Source organism: Taudactylus pleione, unplaced genomic scaffold (genome assembly GCF_031769625.1).
Source record: "Taudactylus pleione unplaced genomic scaffold, aTauple2 ptg000273l, whole genome shotgun sequence".
Lineage (NCBI taxonomy): Eukaryota > Metazoa > Chordata > Amphibia > Anura > Myobatrachidae > Taudactylus > Taudactylus pleione.
The window spans coordinates 2013735-2019734 of NW_028284675.1; the positions used below are offsets into that span (position 1 = coordinate 2013735).

The following is a 6000-nucleotide window of genomic DNA, read 5'->3' on the forward strand; positions in this document are numbered from 1 at the left end:
TTAATTATCACGGCTTAAAAAACAATTGAATCACCCCCTCAATGATCACTGCTCGTGAAGAACCAGCCTTCACCACCACGTCACCTGGCAGCAGTTTTAAATGGTGAGAAAAGCTCAGTCAGTTCAGTCACAATGACGTCGAAGATAGGAGAGTTTGGAATCAACAGTTACAGTATTAAACCATTCACATTTCAAAGCTCTGCTGCTCCCCCACCAAAAATATGCGATGCCCAAGCCAGTAATGCAGAGTTTCCCAAACTCCACCATTATAGTCCAAGTTTTAAAAATACACTGTACATGCTTAAGCACAGGTGACTTAATAGTACCTGAGGGCCTGATTCAGCAAGGGATGCAGTTGCTTATACGCACGCAATCGGTCAATTAATTTGCACTGCGCATGCATCTCAGTGCACGTGCGCAAGGCGCTGTGTAAGGAATTGAGAAAATGCAGTGACTACGCATACCCATGGCAGAGTGATTGACAGGAAGCGCCGTTTGTGGGTGGTGACAGGGGGGTTGTCACTCAGGCGTGTCAGTGCATTTCAACGCCATTGCAGGGGCGTGCATAAATTATTCACTGCGATATCAGATGCCGCCTGAGGCCTCACAGCGTGCGCATAAGTAAGCAATTCCCGAGTAAGGTCTGGGCTTCTCTAACTTTCCGATGTTACCGATTGTTTCTCTATGTTGGTCAAGTATACGAATGTGAGTAAGGGGAAGTGGGCGTCCTTATGTCAGGCTGCGATCACAATGCGAATGCAAACATTAAAATATCACCGCTGATATTAGCAACACAGTTGCGTGCGTATTAGCAGAATATCGATCCGTAGTGAACCAGGCTCTCAGTTAATTTGATTTAATCATCTGGACTCAAGCATGGATATCATTGAAACCTGGACCGTAATGGCAGACTTTGGAAACTCTGCAGCAGTGCGTTACAATTTGTTCAACAATTTTTATTATTAACAGCTGCATTAATGCATTGTTCTGCATCGGATAATGCAAATGTGTATTTTGAAAGTGAAACCAGAACTCAGGATGATGCATTTATTTTGTTCAAAAAAATATATTTTAGAAATCCTAAAACTTGACTTTAGGCTGTATATTCAATTAGTCCCCAAAAAAATGTTTACTGCGTGTTAAATTAACGTGCTTATTGCTCAGTAATTCACTTAATGCATGTTTGCGCGCTCCGGCTTAGCACACAATTCAATTGGAAAAGGCTTATTTCGGCATACACACAGTAATTCTTGCTGATAATATCAGAGTTATGTGTCGGTGAAAAAGGGGAAATCAGCCTGTACCCCAAAAAATGCTAACTAATACCCCTTTTCCACCTAAATTCCGGGTCTGACCCGGAGTTGGAACAAAGTTCCTATCCGGATCAAACCCGGAATTTTGCCGGCGCTGACTCGGGATATTCTCGAGTCAGCGCCGCTCACACCGCAGTCAGGTCTGCATAGACCCGGCTTTTGCGGAGTGAAAGTGGACGCTTGGAGATTACGTCATCTCCAAGCGCCACTGAAGCCGGACCAATCGGCCGGCTAGCAGCGCACTCCAGGTCATCGTGACCCGGAGTGCGCTGTTCCCATAGCAGGGTTTCACTGCTACGCCCGTGTTAAACCCTGCTAGTTACCTGGGTTGGATTGCCGGGTCACTCGACCCGGCGATCCAACCCTCTGCCCTTTTACACCAGGGAGCTGCCCGGGTTAACCCTTCAAAAACCCGGGTTTTAGCTCCGGTGTAAAAGGGGTATTATATTGATTAACAGTATAGAAGTCTGTTAGTGGCCAAAAGCAAAGTATTGGGGGTTCTTAAAATGTGTTAAATGGCTGTTATATGCATTTTTGAAAAACAGTGAAAATTATAGAAAGAAAGTGTCTTTGCTTGTTTCTGCAAAATAAATGCCCTAGACAAATTGGGGTGCTTAAAATGTCTGTAAGTAGATATTTTTAAAAGTGGCTTAAAATTACACAAATATGTAACTCCCACCTGCAAGTTTAAAAACACCTGATCCATTCATACAGCACACCCTTATACCTGTCCTACATCTTGTATCCCATTATTTGGCATTTTGCAGAATTTCACCCCAAAATGACACGTCTCTATTTGCCAAATTAAGCTAATTAAAAACTTCTAAGTGCATAATTAATCATTAAGGAGTGTGTTCTTAACTAACTTCCCACAATTATACCTTAAAGTAGGTTTGTTTCTTTTCAACTTTTCACCTGCTCACAGAGGTAGTGACAAAAAAGTTGCGTTAAAACAAATGGAGAAATAACGCAGATTAACTTATGCGGCTAACTGAATAGCTTGAAATTTGCGTAGCCCATAAAAGTCACATTTATTGTACACGAGGAAATGGGTAATTGCGGCTAATTGAATTTGGCCCTTAGCGAGCAGTCTCCAACAACCTATTTACCTCTGACCTGTACATGGCGTTTTCCCCGATAACCACCTCATGCTCACTCCTACAAGTCTTCTCAAGAGCCGCTACCCAGCTATGGAATTTCCATATATAACACATGGTCAGACTCTCCTACACCTCTTTACTAGAGCATACCCTACTCACCACACCCTCACTAGTGACCCAAACTCAACAATGAGTCACTTTTCCCCAGCTCTGCCCTTTTGATACTAGAATGTAAGCTCACATGAGCAGGGGCATTTTGCCCACCAGTTGCTTTCATGTCTGTTTATTGTGTACCACGTACAGTATGTCATTGTTTTATGTATGCTCTGTATTCCCCACTGTCCAGTGCTGCTCATTTTGTGGTGCAATCAAAATTCAATCAATCACCAAGATAGATGTCAGAAACTTACCTGATGTTCAGCTGCGCACATGGCAGGTAATTACAGAAGGAAAATACTGCTCGTTTCCGCTTACTCCATTATGTAGTGTGAGCGAATGAGCCAGGTTTCTCAGACTGATAACCTCTATTGTATGGGTGTGTAAGAATAAGAATCTGAAGGAACCTCACTGAGTCTCCCCCAAACTGCAATATTTTTATCTAGACATTTACTTACAGCATCACAATTAATGCCGACTTTTTCAGATCAAAGCCAATAAACAGCTAGAAAACATTTTTAGGGAGAAGACATTTAAAATTGTATAAACCTGTTGATGACTACAAAGCCAAATCCTGATGGTGTTCCTAAAACATGTCAGCTGGAACAATTCAGAAAGGATTTTTTTTACAGTGACTGAAGTATGCCTAATAAGGATAAAAGTGTTGGATTGCAATAAGTACTCTTTTGTGCAGAACACGTGTAAGTACTAGCAATGAGCCAACAGGATGTAAGTGACAACATCTTGGAGGTGCTTAGTAATCCATAGGCTGACTGCAAAGATTCAACAGTGTTCAGTGATGATAAATCATTAGCAAATCACCAAGAGAAAAGTTTCTGAAGAGACAAATAAACTAAAACTCAACAGCTGCTGCAGAACACCATGATGTCAATCATCGATTACCTGCTAATATACAAGTAATGAATGTCTGCATCAGCACGGTAACATTGCCATCATAGAGGAAATGAAGGTAGTTAAGATAAATGCCCATCTCAGACTACAGCATCATTTGATTACCAGTTACCTACTATGATTACTTACCAGAGGGAGATAGCGTGTGTAGGCAGCTTTCTTCTCTATCAGCCCGGAAAGGAAGGAAAGTGTAACTAGATTATCTACACAAACCGCACCCGAAGCAACCACTTCCCCCGGCTGTGTGTAATGGCTCTGGGAGGGGAGAGGAGGGCCCGGTACCACTCCTACTCCCTCTTTTATGGATCCCTCCCCGCCATACAACATAGCACCGATCACTCGCTGCAGGGAAACTCACTGCTCTCCTATTACTGTAATGTGCCACATACCAAGGTTTGTAGTTGTCCGGTATATAATCTGCATTACTGCATAGTGCAAAATGTCTCAGCTAGAGAAAATGAAGGTAAATCATCTGTGCATATACAAAAAGCAATCTATACATGATAACTATGCCATGGCTCACAGACTGCCTTCTACACACTGTCTAAGGCAGTGATTCCCAAACTGGGCGCCGCAGGGCACTTGCAAGGGTGCCAAGGGTTGGTGTTCCACTCCCAAATCAAATAGTTGTTTTTTTTAAATATCTTTATTGAAGCAAAAACACAGTTTAGAAAACAGCAAAACATATGCGTACAGGTCAAATATAACAAGTAGCGTTTACATCGTTTATTGTATAATATTTTCCAATCTATAGCGCGGGATGTAGTCGGGATGCCGACCTCCAGAATCCTGACACTGAAAGCTCGGCATGGGACTAAAGATAGGCGTCTAAATTCCAATGCCTGTCATTAGCCCCACGCTGAAATCCAGACGCCCGTCATACAGAACGTAGGTAAGCAGGACATCAAGAGCTGATAGCCGCAGGGGGGGGGTTAGGTTTAGGCACCCCCCGGGGGATTTAGAATTAGGCAACCCCTCTGAAGGGTTAGGCTAGGGGAAGAGGGGGTTAGGGTTAGGCATCACAGGGGGGATTTAGGGTTAGGCACCACCCCCGAGTCTTAGGGTTAGGGGGGGGGACAGGAGGGGGTTAACTATACTTACCAACCAGCGTCGGGATCTTATGCTGTCGGGTTTCCAGTGTCGGGATTTGAACCGGCGGCTTTTAAGCCGGAGGTATTTCATACCCAACCCTATAACGTGTTCCCAAAAGCACTCATTGCATGAACAAATTAACAAATAAAGATATTAATACAAAAAGAAAGCGGAAGTCAATAAAACAGTATAGTACAGGACATATACAGTAGTATAAAGGCACTCGTGGAACTCAAAACTTGTGTAATATACAGGTAAGTATACAATACTGGAATGTGAATACTGATTTACAGAAATAAAAATGAAAGAAAAATGAGGTGTCTGACGCTCACCCAACGTAATAGGAGGATCACCCAAGAGATTTTGGGTTTCGTACAATTGGGTTAGTCGCAGACCGTGATATATCTGAGACTATGTTGAAGTTGATAAAGTTGTAATATACAGTCAGGTCCATAAATATTGGGACATTGACAGAATTTTCATATTTTGGCCTCTATTCACCACCACAATGGCTTTGAAATTAAACAAACAAGATGTGATTTAACTGCAGACTTTCAGATTTAATTTGAGGGTAATTACATCCAAATCAGGTGAACGGTGTAGGAATTACAACAGTTTCTATATGTGCCACAAACTAAACCATCCTAAATCTAACTTTCACTTTATAATACTTTGTTGCAAATCCTTTGCAGGCAATTACAGCCTGAAGTCTGGAATGCATAGACATCACCAGAGGCTGGGTTTCATCCCTGGTGATGCTCTGCCAGGCCTCTACTGCAATGTCTTCAGTTCCTTCTTGTTCTTGGGGCATTTTCCCTTCAGTTTTGTCTTCATCAAGTGAAATGCATGCTCAATCGGATTCAGGTCAGGGGATTGACTTGGCCATTGCATAACATTCCACTTTCCTTCAGTTTTGTCTTCATCAAGTGAAATGCATGCTCAATCGGATTCAGGTCAGGGGATTGACTTGGCCATTGCATAACATTCCACTTTTTAGCCTTAAAAAACTCTTTGGTTGCTTTTGCAGTATGCTTCGGGTCATTGTCCATCTGCACTGTGAAGCGCCGTCCAATGAGTACGGAAGCATTTGACTGAATATGAGCATATAATGTTGCCCGAAACACTTCAGAATTAATTCTGCTGCTTTTGTCAGCAGTCACATTATCAATAAATACAAGGGAACCAGTTCCATTGGCAGCCATACATGCCCACCCCATGACACTACCACCACCATGCTTCAATGATGAGGTGGCATGTTTTGGATCATGAGCAGTTCCTTTCCTTCTCCATGCTCTTCTCTTCCCATCACTCTGGTACAAGTTGATCTTTGACTCATCTGTCCATAGGATGTTGTTCCAGAACTGTAATGGCTTTTTTAGATGTTGTTTGGCAAACTCTAATCTGGTCTTCCTGTTTTTGTGGCTCAC

General features: G+C 42.6%; 1 protein-coding gene across 1 annotated transcript in view; it reads right to left on the minus strand.

Annotated features, from left to right (window-relative positions):
• ANXA3 (annexin A3) overlaps positions 1 to 3760 on the minus strand; it is a 71856-nt gene extending 68096 nt beyond the window's left edge. Inside the window, exon 1 of the mRNA XM_088481445.1 lies at positions 3611 to 3760. The gene's annotated coding sequence lies outside the window, so the exon portion shown is untranslated. The remainder of the gene's footprint in view (positions 1 to 3610) is intronic.
• Between the last annotated feature and the right edge of the window lie 2240 nt (positions 3761 to 6000).